This window comes from Beta vulgaris, chromosome 5 (assembly GCF_026745355.1).
Source record: "Beta vulgaris subsp. vulgaris cultivar EL10 chromosome 5, EL10.2, whole genome shotgun sequence".
Taxonomy (NCBI): Eukaryota; Viridiplantae; Streptophyta; class Magnoliopsida; order Caryophyllales; family Amaranthaceae; genus Beta; species Beta vulgaris.
The window spans coordinates 36,265,602-36,279,801 of record NC_079206.1 but is presented as its reverse complement, the minus strand read 5'-3'; the positions used below and the strand labels follow the sequence as shown (position 1 = coordinate 36,279,801).

The window sequence follows — 14,200 nt, the reverse complement described above, 5'->3', positions numbered from 1 at the left end:
TAAATTAAATTTTTCGATTGCAAATTTAAATTATTTGATTTGATTGTTACAGATATGTATTAAAATGTGATTCCATATGACTTAAAGAATATGAAGAAAATAATTTATTAATTTATTGTAAATGGAAAATTCATTTTTGTTTGTTTTAGTTTTAAAACTAATAACAAATAAAACAAAATAAATGTGACATTTATTATTACTATAGTAAATTGTATTTCATGCATTAACTACTATACAAATTACATGTTTTTAGTCACTCAAAGTCAGCTTATTTATGTTAGAATCTTAATTATGGAAGGAAATACTTTGTACTATAATATCTAACTTATATCGACTTAATTGCAAAATGTATATAAAGATATTAGGCATATGGTGTGGTTAAGCATGTATGCTTTTAGCTACTTCCATTTATAATTAATGTTTATTGCATTTTGTTATAACATATTATATACATATATTAATATAAAACTTACAATTTGGACCATATAAGAGAAGGTATGTAATAATAATATCGTGTTAATTTAATTTTTGGATATGATACTCTTATATTTGATCTTATAATCCTATTATGTAAAAATGCTATTCATATACTTTAGTGAATTGGTTAATATTTTAATGGGCATATTAGGAATAATAATAATAATAACAATAAGTGCACAACAAATTATGAACATAACATAACTACAAATAGAGTAGTATAAAAGATAACATAATTCATGGGCTTTTAACTTTTTTTATTATTAAAATGGGAACATTATGCAATAGAAATACCATTAGAGATGTCGCATAAAAGACTTCTTTGAGTAGTACAACTTATGTGACTTCTTTTAGAATGAAAATGTAGTTCTTGTTTTGTATTAACATTATCTGCAAAAATACAATAAAATCTTATATTTCATATACCCAAAAAAATTCAATGATATATTAAAAGCAATGTGTATAGACAAATACAATGAACAATACATACGATGTAATATGTTATGATTTTTGTTACGCTTTTGATGTAATATATATTTCCTGTTTTCCCTTGCTAATCTATATTTCTTCTCTCTTTGCGTAAAGCCCCTTACATTTATAATTGGTGCATATGGTTTTTCGTTTGATTGAACTTGTGTTTCAAAGCTTGTCACAACTATATATTTGAAAATTATCCAACATGTCACAACTATATATACACAAAATACATAAATGAAGTTTCTATTATAAAATAATGATAAATATATCACCATTTGAAATATTGCTTAAATGAGAGCGTTGACTTGTAAATTGGTCTTATATCCTTGGCGATAAAGTACGCAATTGGATTTTGAATAAGTCTGCTAATCAATCGTATAATTTATTAGAAGGAATATTTGTATAAATAATACATGTACATATTTCCATGGAACAAAAATACATATACATATCATGTTTGCTATTTCTGAAATTTAACAAATTCATAAATTGTAATTTATAGTTTTAAATATAATTTTCCATTGTAATAATAAAACCTTATTTTTTTCTTATTTTACATGTTGATATGCATTCGAATAACATGAGTAAAATCAAAAAGTTTACAACACATTGCACAAGATTTATGAAAAATTTAGGTGAGAATCCTAATACTTATATATTAGACTATTTATATATTATCTTTTATTGCTTTAAAAAATAATTACTAAACCGTTTATAATTAGTTTTCAAACGAAATATTTGATATTCCATCTATATCGTGTAATGTTTAATGTAATAATTTGTTATTGTAATTTATTTACAGTTAAATTGTAATTTAATTATTCGGTATATTGTATTTATTGGCAAGAAGATGGAATATCATATTTTCAGATATAAAAGCTAACTATAAACGGTTAGATGAATAAATACTTGTATGATATGCATGTCGTTTTGAACCCCTTCCCTTCTTAACATGACCATCTTGTTTCGATACTCTTGGATCATCATTTTCATTATTGGATCATCATTTTCATTATTCATTTCGAATTGGTGAATGAATTGAAAGATTAGAAATTATATACTCTTGGATCATCATCTTCATTATTCATTTCGAATTGGTGAATCAATTGAAAGATTAGATATGAATAATCATACTCGATATTGATATATTATTTGAGTGAATATTATAAACTATTAGTATTGGTAGATATACATAATATATATTATGTAATAGGCATACATATCTATTTATAGTTGGCAAAGATTACAATCCTGATTTTAGCCTTAATTTTAGTTGTCAAATATTACCTAGCTACAATTAGTTTAAATTATCATGTAATATATATAGAAGGTTAATTTTGAAATATATTTTTTTATTCATCAACATCAGAATCATAATGGATATTATAAGATAATATTTTAACTGAAATTTTACATACTTCCTGTTAATATACACCAAATACAATTTTAAAATTTGTTAAATAGAAAATACTACTAACGTGTATATATATTAAGGTTGAAATGAAGGAAATTAGGAGTAGATATGTTATATTATTCGACTTTAAACAAAATTTTAGGATTAGTTCAAGGTTATATTGAAATAAAGAGGTGAGAGGATAAAACTTAAATTCTTTTAAAACGTTTAAAATAACGAATATACATTGAGTATAAATTTTGGAGACAGAAATTAATAATTTATTAAAGAAATATATTAAAATTACGAATATATAATTATACTTAAGACATAAATGATAAGAAGAACATAAGTTTTCGATTACAATTGCAAGCAACACATACTATTCTAGGATCATCTGAAACGTCCTAGTAGCAATCATGACCTTCAAAAAGCTTTCTATCCAGCTTATATGCTTGTTTTTTATCACATAAAAAAATCCTGATTCAATAGACATCTTATTTTTTATCCATACTCCAGAGAAATTGAACGAACTTTCTTCCTACATTCTACAATCTCTTTCAAATCCGTGTTCATTAATGTCCTTGGTATCATTTGAAACCAAGTTCCTTGTAACTCGCGTCTTGACTACATAGATATATAAGTCGCAACAAATAAGTTGCCACTAAATATCCTTTATTTGATGCTTTTTCGAAAAATGCAATAACATATTCTATCCTCGATTCAGTCAAAAAGTATACCTATAAAAAGCATATAAATATATGAATAAAACAATATAAAATAGACTTGCAAAAACATCAAATATCATAGTTTTTATAATGTGAATTTCAAGGCCTATCAATTTATAAATATTATGAAGAAATTATTATAATAAAGTTACTATTCCAACTCGAAAAATAGCCTCAAGGTTATTGCACTCTAAACATCGTGTAAATAAAAAATTCATCTTATCAATGTAATCCCACAATAAGCTTAGCAAGCTTTTTATTAATAACTTTTGTAGAACTTTGTCATCCTCATAAATAATATTGAGTGTCTTGCAACTATATTAAAAGAATGTTATGTATAGGCGTTATTTATAAATAATTTAAAAACATATGAATAATTTGTTGAACATGTTTCGTACCTTACTTTGCACCTAAATGAATCGCTGATAGAATAAGCTCCAAAACGTGAAATAATATCAATGACAATTTCTTTGAGAAGGCATTCTATTATACATATATTTTGAGGCTTCATCGTAAGAATTAGTTTAGACTGTTTGGCTTTATAAATTTTCAAATCATATAAGTTTTATAAATAACTTATTTCTAATTACAATAAATTTAGGCATCAAGAAGACATTACATATATGTTGCTTTTTAGGAAATATTACTAAACGTATATTACACTATTTTTTGTAGAATAAATCCATTGTCATAAGATTTGATTTTGTGAATGTTGATTTTCCTAAATAAAATAGGTCCTAATATATGTTAAATTATAAAAATGTGCAATTATAGTTATTTTAGCTAAAGATATGACTTACTCAAAATAAATTTGGAAAGGCAATTTGTAATTGACAGGTTTTTTTACATTTACTTGTTTTAAAAAAGGAAAAAATCGCCTACTAATCAAATCAAATTTTAAACTATTTTAATGCTTAAGAGGGAAAAAAATCGTTTAACAAGAAAATAATTATTTAGCCCAAAAAGGTAAACCTTTTTTACTACTTCATAAATTTAGTTGAAAGTTACGTTATTATTGTGGTCAATATGATAACTAAAAATAATTGATGGATGTAGTACGAAATTAAAAAAACTTACAGTTAAAAAACAATTGCCATCCATAATATATATCGATGAGACAATATTGAGACAACACGTAAACAATATATTAATGAACTTTATTACAAAATAAATATCTAAATATCATTATGACATAAATGATAGGAAGAACATAAGTTCTCGATTACATTTGCAAGCATTACATAGTATGCTAGGTTCACCTAAAGCTTCATAATCGTAATTATAACCTTCCCAAAGGTTCCTTTTGACCTCACATTTTATCCTGTTATCGCATAAAAATAAATCTGATTGAATAGTAATTATATTTTCTATCCATATATTAGAAAAATTATAGCGAATTTTCTTCCGACATTCGACAATCCCTTCCAATCCCATCTTAATTAGTGTATCTGGTATCATTTTTAAACCAAGTTTCTTAGAATTCACATCTTCATTGCATAGAGATATTAGGCCCAGTAAATAGGTTGCGACTAAATAGCCTTCATTTGATGCTTTTTTAAAACTTGCAATACCATCTTTTATCTTCATTTGAGTAAAATATTGTACTTAGAAGAATTAATAAAAATTTAAATATCAACATCATGTCTATAAATCAATAAAGTGATATATATAATTAATTTACAAAAAACTGTGATTTTCATAGAGAATAGTGTACAAAGAAAGTATTTCACCATTCCAACTCGTATAATAGCCTTAAGATTGTTGCACTCCAAACATCGCGTAAACAAATGATCAATCTTATCAATGTAATCCCATGATAAGTTTAGCAAGCTTTCAATAGATACTTTTTGTAGAACTTTTTCATCGTCACAAATATCATCAAGTCCCTTGCAACTACATTTACAGATTAAGAATAATAATTATATAGATGTGCTATATATGTAATTTAAGAAAATCTTAATCAATTTCTAAACATATAACGTGTAACACCCCCAAAATCGATACACGTCTACGACTACGTCGCGTCGCCTTTGGGAGTGTTACCGCCGCGGTGAAACGCAAGGCTTATTGAAAAGAAATGTTAACTCAAATCATTGTCACGAAAACTGAAATGCAACGGAAATAAAGATGTAACTACAACTCGGGAATCATCAACGACCCCTTTTATTCAAACCACAAACTAATTAAGTAAATCATACTAGTCTTATAATGCTGAATTAAAACACTTTAAAGTTTCAAGACTAAGAACTATCCCAAGTATGCTCAACATCATGCAGCAACACCATCACACCTAGTCTGCTCCCCATTGCAACATCAATGGTTCATCACAGGTCAACAAACAACACAATAACACACACTCAGCTATGCTAAGTACATAGTAAAGCATTGACGGCCCGTTTGGTAGTCGTTAATAAATTGCGGTAATGGGAATGCATTTTAAGTGTAATTTTATAGGGAAGCACTCTTAAAATCTCCATGGCTAGACATTTTTTCTCCATGGGCAAGCAATCTCACCCCTAAACTTGTGTTTTTGTCTCCAAGGGGAAGCAATTTTCATTATCACTCATTACCACCTACAAGGTGGTATTGGATGGAAATGAAAATTCAAGAAGGAAAGTGAACACTTTAGAATAAATTAGCATTACCATGGTAATGGATAGGGGTGTTCATAAAAAACCGAAACCGCAATCCCGTATCGAAAAACCGGAAAACCGGTTAAAATGGGCGGTTACCGAACCGGGAAATTTGGGATTGAACGGTTCGGTTACCAAACCGGTAAAAATAACGGTTAAACGGTACTGTTACGGTTACGATTTTTTATAAAACGGTTAACCGAAAAATCGGATAAATTTATTTATTATTATTATTATTTATTTATTTGTAATAATTATATTGATTAATTTTTTTATTAAAGGCATTAATTATAAAGTGTAGTCTGTGACTTCACTTTTTGTATAATGAAAAAAATGTAAGTCACTATAACTTACCTAAGACTAAGAGAGTTAGAGCCTAAGAGGACTAGAGGAGAGTAAGCCCAAATTCGAAAATATTAGTTAGCCTTAGCCCAAATTTGTACTGTTGTTGTTTTTTCGTTGTACTATTGTTGTTTTTTTTTTTTGGTAACTTCTCAATTCTCACTGTGAAGTGTGTGACTGTGTGCTCAACTTGTAATAGTTTAATGTTTTTGTGCTTGTTTTTTCTTAGAACTTTGAAATATGTATTTCAGTGTATCGTAATATTGTATGGTGTGGAATGTTTTTTTTTTTTTTTGAGGGGAGGTGTGGAATGTTTTTAAAGATGATTGTCTTTTATAGATAATTTTGGTATTAATGGTATATTATCTAGGTTGAGAAAAAATATAAATCCAATATATAAAATAAATAAACCGATTTGATAAAACTCGAGTAACGGTTAATGGTTAACCGGAAAACCGTACCCAAAAACCGGTTAACCGTTTATGCGGTTACCGGGTTTGAACGGTTACTGTTACGGTTCATAAATATGGGGAACCGATACTTCCGGTTACCGTCCCGAAATTTTTTTTCGGTACGGTTAACCACCCATGAACACCCCTAGTAATGGATAATGATTTTTCACAATTTACACACAAATTCATTCCCATTACCACCATTTATGACCAACTACCAAACGGGCCGTGAGTGCATACACGCATAAACAAAGCAATAAGGATCATTTCTAGACATGATACTACAATAACATTACATTCTTTACTTTTTATTTAGTTGGCAGCGAACGAGCACCGTCATCTTACTAGAATCATACGGGGTACTTAATCCTTAATAGACAACTTGGTCTATTAGATTAAATGCAAATACAGTTTTGTTTCGTCTCACATCCATCGCCTTAGTATGCATACCCCCAAGATCGTGCGGAACCTTCCGCCTACTTGAGTTATCAAAATTTATAAGGACACTACCGTCGTCACAGTAGGCATGCGTAGGAGTGTAGAATAAGTCCTAAACTCCCCCCATTACTAGTTTATTGCCAAAGTCCATTCTTAGTATCACTAGTAGATTAAATGCTATTTGCTGCGGTGATATTGCTGCGGTTTTACCTATACGCAGCAATATAACACGCAAAAAGAAATAAAAAAATAGAAATTGACAATATTGCTGTGGTTCCCGCCCAAAACCGCAACAATATTGTATTAGTAACAAATATTTTGAAAAAAAGTTGACTATTTGACCAGATATATTGCTGCGGTTTTTGTTAAGAACCGCAGCAATATATTAAAATAATATTAAAAAATAATAATTTAATATATTGCTGCGGTTCTTACAAGAAACCGCAGCAATATCATAAAAAAAATATATATAAAAACATGCTCAGTTAGGGTTTGTTTTATTTCATCTCTCACACCTCACAGCCATTCACTCCTCACTCCTCTCTCCTCTCGCGACCCTCACTGCTCTCGCCGACCCTCACTCCTCTCTCCTCTCGCCTCTCGCCTCTCGCCTCTCGCCGCCCCTCACTCTCAGGTCACCACTCCCCTTCACCCTCGTTCTCTCACCTTGACCCTCACCCTTCATCTTCGACGGTGGTGGTGGAGACTCTCAGATCTGTTTTTTCGAGGGAATGTGAATTGTTGAGGATAATGAAATGAAACAATTTTCAGGTAGTCGTAAACTTGTAATGTGGTTTTGATTGTGAGTATCTTGTGTTTGAATAGTTGAAACAGAAGTTGATTTTCTTCTGTATATCCATTCAAGGTTTCGGAATATCATTTCACTCGTAAATAAATGAAGGAATATTTTGTTGTGAATATTTCCTGCTTGCTTCCATGGTTTCTCTTTGTACATTTCCGGCGAATTTTTTGTTATTATTATATGGTGGCTTTCGTTGCTTTTTTTAATATAGCATGCTTGAACTTTATGAGATGGAAGGTGACATTATGTTCACTATGTGTTTTTGTTTCGTTCAGTGAAGGCCTTCCCCAAGGATGACCCCAGCAAGCAACCACACCTTACTGCCTTCTTGGGCAACAAGGCTGGAATGACCCACATTGTGAGGAGGTCGAAAAGCCAGGGTCAAGTATATTCCCCTGTTTTGTCTTTTGAAGTTGAGCGACAGGGTTTCGTGATTCATTGTTTTGAAAGCTTATATATTTTAATTTGTGGCAATCTTTTAATGTAGAACTTCACAAGAAGGAGACATGTGAGGCTGTTACAATTATTGATACCCCTCCCTTGGTGGTGGTTGGTGTTGTTGGCTACGTGAAGACTCCTCGTGGCTTGCGTACATTGAACACTGTATGGGCTCAGCACTTGAGCGAGGAGATCAGGAGAAGATCCTACAAGAACTGGCGCCGTCGTTCTTCGTTGAGTTCGTTCGTCGAGATCTGTTTTATGTACTCTGTATTTCTATTTTTTTAATTTTCGTTTTTTCAATTTTTTTCCTAAATAGATCTGCTTTCATTTTTTTTATATATATTTTTGTAATTAGGGCTTAAATTAATTTTCGATATTAATTTTATGTACTTCAGTATAACTATTTTTTTTTCCTTTTTTGTTTTTTTTTTTTTATTTTTTTCCTTATTAGATTTGTTTCATTTTTTATATATATTTTTGTAATTAGGGTTTGTAATATTATTTTTATTGAATATATGGACATATGGTGATTTGATTTAGTTACTTTTCTGTTATTGTAGTGTTGCAATATGGGTTAGTCACTTAGTTGTACATTTTATTCTATCAAATTTAATTGCAAAATTTCAAAAAAAAAAAAAAAAAATTTTTGTCTGTACCAGTACCTATTGCTGTGGTTTTGGGCAACAACCGCAGCAATAGACAGGATATTGCTGCGGTTCCTAGTCAAAATCGCAGCAATACTTTGTACTTTTTAAATAAAAAATAAACATATTGCTGCGGTTTTGCCTTGAAACCGCAGCAATATGTTCAAATATTGCTGCGGTTTTAAACCGCAGCAATATAATTAATACCTATTGCTGCCCCTTTAATTGTTGCGCGCCCAAAACCGCAGCAATAGGCTACTTTTTGACCGCAGCAATAAGCATTATTTCTACTAGTGTATTGTCCATTCATACCATATTAAACATAGAATCATTTAATATTCTTTCTTAGATACAAGACTCAAATCTTTACTTCTTTTAACATTCTTGTTACACCATAGATCAAAGAATACAAATCCAATAATCATGGTTATAATGATACGATAGAATTACGCATTACAATGCCACATATCTATTTTCAATCATAATCATGTTACCAAACAATCTCAGCAATCACAATTGTTCCCTATCATGATTTTAGGTTCCGATAGAATAATTCACAACCTAACATGATACTAATAATTGCAACTGAACTGGTACGCGTACGTACCTTGTAACGAAGAATTTTCGCTGCCTAATCAAACGTTCCGTTTATGAAATTGGGACTTAGACGAGTAAGGAAGTACTTCAGTGCTACGTCCTTGATATTATTATCATATAACACGTGACTAGCTATATCAACTTAGTATTTCGAAGTATAAACAATAACTAATCTCGTTGTTTATTAACTTTCCTTTCTTTCATAACTCTATTTCGAAGAGCCAATAACAGTGAGCAAAGCTGATTTTAGTAACTTAATAACATAATACCTTTACCAACTCCATTTAAGTCCTTATGTCCAATACTACTAAAATCATATTTGAATAGCAAGGCCATTATAACAATCCAACTAATAATCAATAATCTAATTTCTTAACTTTACACCTTACTTACTTACAAAACCCTAAATCAGATTGACAACTTAAATCAGATTTACAACCTAAATTAATTTTACAAACTTAGTCAATTAATAATTTAATTATAGATTAATTAACTTACAACTTAATACAATAGAAAACAGATTATACAATATTAAAACTAACATAATATCATATTATACGTATTATGTTTTTATATCACTAGACTCGCCGGCGATAATCACCGGCTACGTGATTCCGACACTGACGCAAAACCCTCGAGCCTCGCACAGCGTCACTTCGTGTGCCACACACGAGTCTCGCTCCTTGCTTCGCACCACCACAAAGCGACGCACGCCGAACACACACACGACCCACACACAACCAAACATCGTCAAAGGCTCGCACAAACCCTTCGAGCCTCTCGCACCACTCGTTTCGCTCGCACGCCTCACACCGTACTCGAACACGAATCCTCGTCGCGAACGCTCGAACTCCCTCGTCGCACAGCGCGACTTCGCACGAACACAACATCGACACACCCGCACGCGTCGCACGCACCTGCACACGACGCTCGACTTCACACCCTCGCTCGCACCACCTTCGTAGGCCCGCCTCGAACAACCACGCACACACACACACTCGAGCACTCCACTGCTCGCACACCAAATTCGTCGAAGGCAAAGAAGTTCAGAGGAGGCGAAGAGAGAGAAGGAGAGAGAGGAAAGAGAATTTGTGAGAGAGAGAGACGGCTGAGAGGGAGAGAGATTAGGGTTTTTTTTCTGATTTTTCTATTCTTTCTTTTTCTCTCCTTTCTTATTTATAGTGTGGGCTTCTTAAGTCTAAAAAGTCTTGGTTTATTTTATTTATTCCGAAATTAAAATAAACCGAACGATAATATAATTACATTATAGTTGTAAGCGTACTCAAACTGTATTATTATTATATTATTATTTTTTGTATATAATACTAAAGTACTTTTCGATTCTATTCTTTATATTTTCTTATTTATAAAGAATAAATCCAAAAAATACGGAGTATTACATAATGTACCTTATCCTGCACCTAAACAAATCACCAATAGGAAAAGCTGCAACACGTGAAATTATGTTTATAACAATTTCTTGTGGAAGAACTTTCAGTAGACATTTTTTTCCTAAATAATGCTTAATAATAATAATTAGTTTAGTGTACACATCAAGTCATTAGATAATTTTGGATCTTTTAAATAGTGTAAAGAACTTGTTTATATATAACTGAAAAATGTCTTGGTCATGATTTTAGTGTAGAAATTTTCGGTATCATGAAACCAAATATTCGAAAAAATATACTTTCCTAAAAATATTTGATAATAATATATGATCTAATAGAATATATATATATGTAATTATAGTTATTTACTTATGTAAGAAAGTTTAAAGTATATTTTTTTACTAAATATATCTCTACACGTTATAATTGACTCCATCTTAAGTTGTTTAAGTAGTGTTCTTAGAATATAGTGGCCAATCTCTATATTAGGTCCGGACTTAGAAGATAGCCAAATTAAACCGAGCAAATACGATAACATAGCATGTCCAACTTTCGTAGCTTCAATCAAGCTAGATACTCCATTAATGTAACTATTATGGGTATAAATTTGTACATGCAAAAAAAATATTAGGAACATTATGGTAAGAAATTTATTATACATACAATACCAATATGAAACTCTAAAATGTTTCTATTATGAGTTTATATGTATATAAAACAAAAAGAATTATTAATGACGCAAAATGTTTCTTTATAAAGATTAATAATTAATCTATACGTTTTAATTGAAAAAACAACTAAAAACGCTTGTGAAACATTATTTTGTTTTAATTTAAACATTTGCATGGTGTTAAATTTGTCTACACTTATTTTAAAAAATGAATCGAAACATTTTATAATCGGTAATAAATTAATAATTTATTTTTTCGTATATTAGTTTGGTATCTAATCCATACAATTTATTATAAATATACTTACCATGCCATATCGAGTTAGGACATCAGGATTTTTGCACTCAAGTCATCTTCCAAAGAAAATCTTAGAGTACTATTGACCAGCCAAATACGATCGATTATAGTTTCGATGACAACTTTTTTCATGACAGATTCGTCATCTAAAAGGGTATTTAGAATCTTGCAACCAATGAAAAGGAAAAAAAAAGTATAATTATTAGAATCAATAACTAATAATGTCGTTTATAAAAATTCAAATTTACAATACCTTAATTTGCAATAAAACCAAACCAAATGGCTGTTGAGAAGCAACACGTCCAAGAATGTTGATTGTTATTTCATTAGGCAAACGGTCGAAAAAATTCAGATTAGAAGTCGACATTTTCTTTTTCATCGAATTGTATGATTTTATGGAGGATTTTCTCTTCATCTAAATAATATGATGGGAAATCTTGGTGTATTTCATAATGTAAACCTTTAGAATTATATATATATATATATATATATATATATATATATATATATATATATATATATATAATTATATATATATATATATATATATATATATATATATATCCAAACAACTTTTCATTGTCGTTAATTCAATAAAATTGAAAAACTTTCATATTTAAAAAAAACGGATTATATATTAAGTTAAGCATATGATATGTCAAACTAGTTAAAGGATTTTGATCAATACTATATCAAAGCATTATAAGAAAACTTTTCCAAATGCTCGATCTTTATTAAAATATTATTACAATTTACATTGGAAAGTATAAAATTTCAAACATTCCTAATACATTTATTTTTTCGAACTACAAAATTATGACGAATTGAACACTCTACCAAAATTTTAATAGTAGTGCTTATACAATTAAGATGTGTTTAGAGACCTACAAAAAAGAAAAATACATGTAGTGAACAATAATAATTATTATTAAAATCAAAACGGAAACAACATTATATAATAATAACAAACATTACTTGAATAAATAAGCACATTCCTTTGACCATCGCACGTAGGTAATGTCTCTAACAACATGCACCTTCAACCCCATGTTCATGTAAGCAATATTTGATTGAATAATAAATACGTACTTCATTTTTATACGAAATACTAAATTTGAACGAAGTAATATCATGTCATAACCCTGTAAATAATATAATATTACGTTAATTACATACTGAAAATATAATAAATATGTAAGCTGAACAATATATCAATAAAAGTAGACATACCTCTATAAAGTACCAGATAGATTATGATAGATAAACTTGTCTGAAATACGAACTCGATTTGATTATCGCTTAATTGAATGCATATAGTTTTAGTTGTATCATAAATTGTCACGATAAATGATAAGTTGAATTTATTCAACAACAGATTCCTTGATTTTCAAGTTTTTATCAAACAAATCAAAGAACCTAGTTTCAACATCCGATCTCATTTTATTAAGCCATTCTATATGTTCTTTGCAAAATTTAAGAGCTTGTTCAGTTTGTTCACGTTTTTCACGGTTATCTCTACATTCAAGAATTGCATCATAAAGAAGATCATAAATTTCAGGCCTAGTTTTGCAATCTAAGTCTGATTCAAGTCCATGTTGCTTACCTCAACATTTTCTTCATCTTCTTTTTCATCAATGTTTGCCATGAGGCAAAGATTTGCAGTTTATTCAGTTTTGTTCTTTCTTCCCTTCCGTCTCTGAATCTCCTTAAGCAGCTATCCTTGCCTTTCGAACGTTCGCCTTAGAGAAGGTTGCTTTAGTTTCCATGTTCCTTTCAGCGAAGCGTTCCTTATTCCTTTCTTTGGTATTATCATTTTCCCAAAGATGACATTCCTTGATGAAGTGATCTGTACTACCACATTTATGACAAGCAGCTTTGTTAGAGAACTTTTTAGTTTTACCTTTGAAGTTCTCGTTCTTCATGTTCCTAATCTTTCGAAATTTTCGGACCATTAGAGCTGCTTCCTCTTCTTCTGAGTTAGAGTCATCTTCATCATCTGCTTTGAGGGCAATGGATTTTGATTTGGAGCTTTTACCATACTATATCAAGGTGAAGCTCATGAGTCATAAGTGACCCGCCAGCTGTTCCAAGTTGAACTTAGTGAAGTCTTTTGTTTCTTGTAAAGCAGTGACTTAGCCATCCATCTGTCCTTAGGAAGACTCCTAATAACTTTTCGAACATGCTCCTCTGATGAAACAAACTTTCCAAGAGAAGCTAAGTCATTAATAATGTTAGTAAAACGAGTAAACATCACTTGTATGCTTTCCTTAGTCTTCATGGAGAACAGTTCATATTGATTCATTAGTAAATCAATATTAGTTCGTTTGACTTGATTACTTCCTTCATGAGTTACTTCTAGTAAATCCCATATTTTCTTTGCGGATCTGCATCCCATGATCCTATTGTGTTCATGGGGTCCA

At 30.2% G+C, this 14,200-nt stretch overlaps 1 long non-coding RNA gene across 2 annotated transcripts; it reads left to right on the top strand.

The window, feature by feature from the left end:
• Positions 1–7,433: 7,433 nt before the first annotated feature.
• Positions 7,434–8,722, top strand: LOC104893821 (uncharacterized). Of its 2 annotated transcripts, none has more exons than XR_790146.4 (3): positions 7,434–7,711; positions 8,018–8,127; positions 8,230–8,722. It is a non-coding gene; the product is annotated as an uncharacterized LOC104893821 (long non-coding RNA). The 2 variants fall into 2 exon arrangements; XR_007273922.2 differs by having other exon boundaries at positions 7,434–7,714.
• The last annotated feature ends 5,478 nt before the right edge of the window (positions 8,723–14,200 follow it).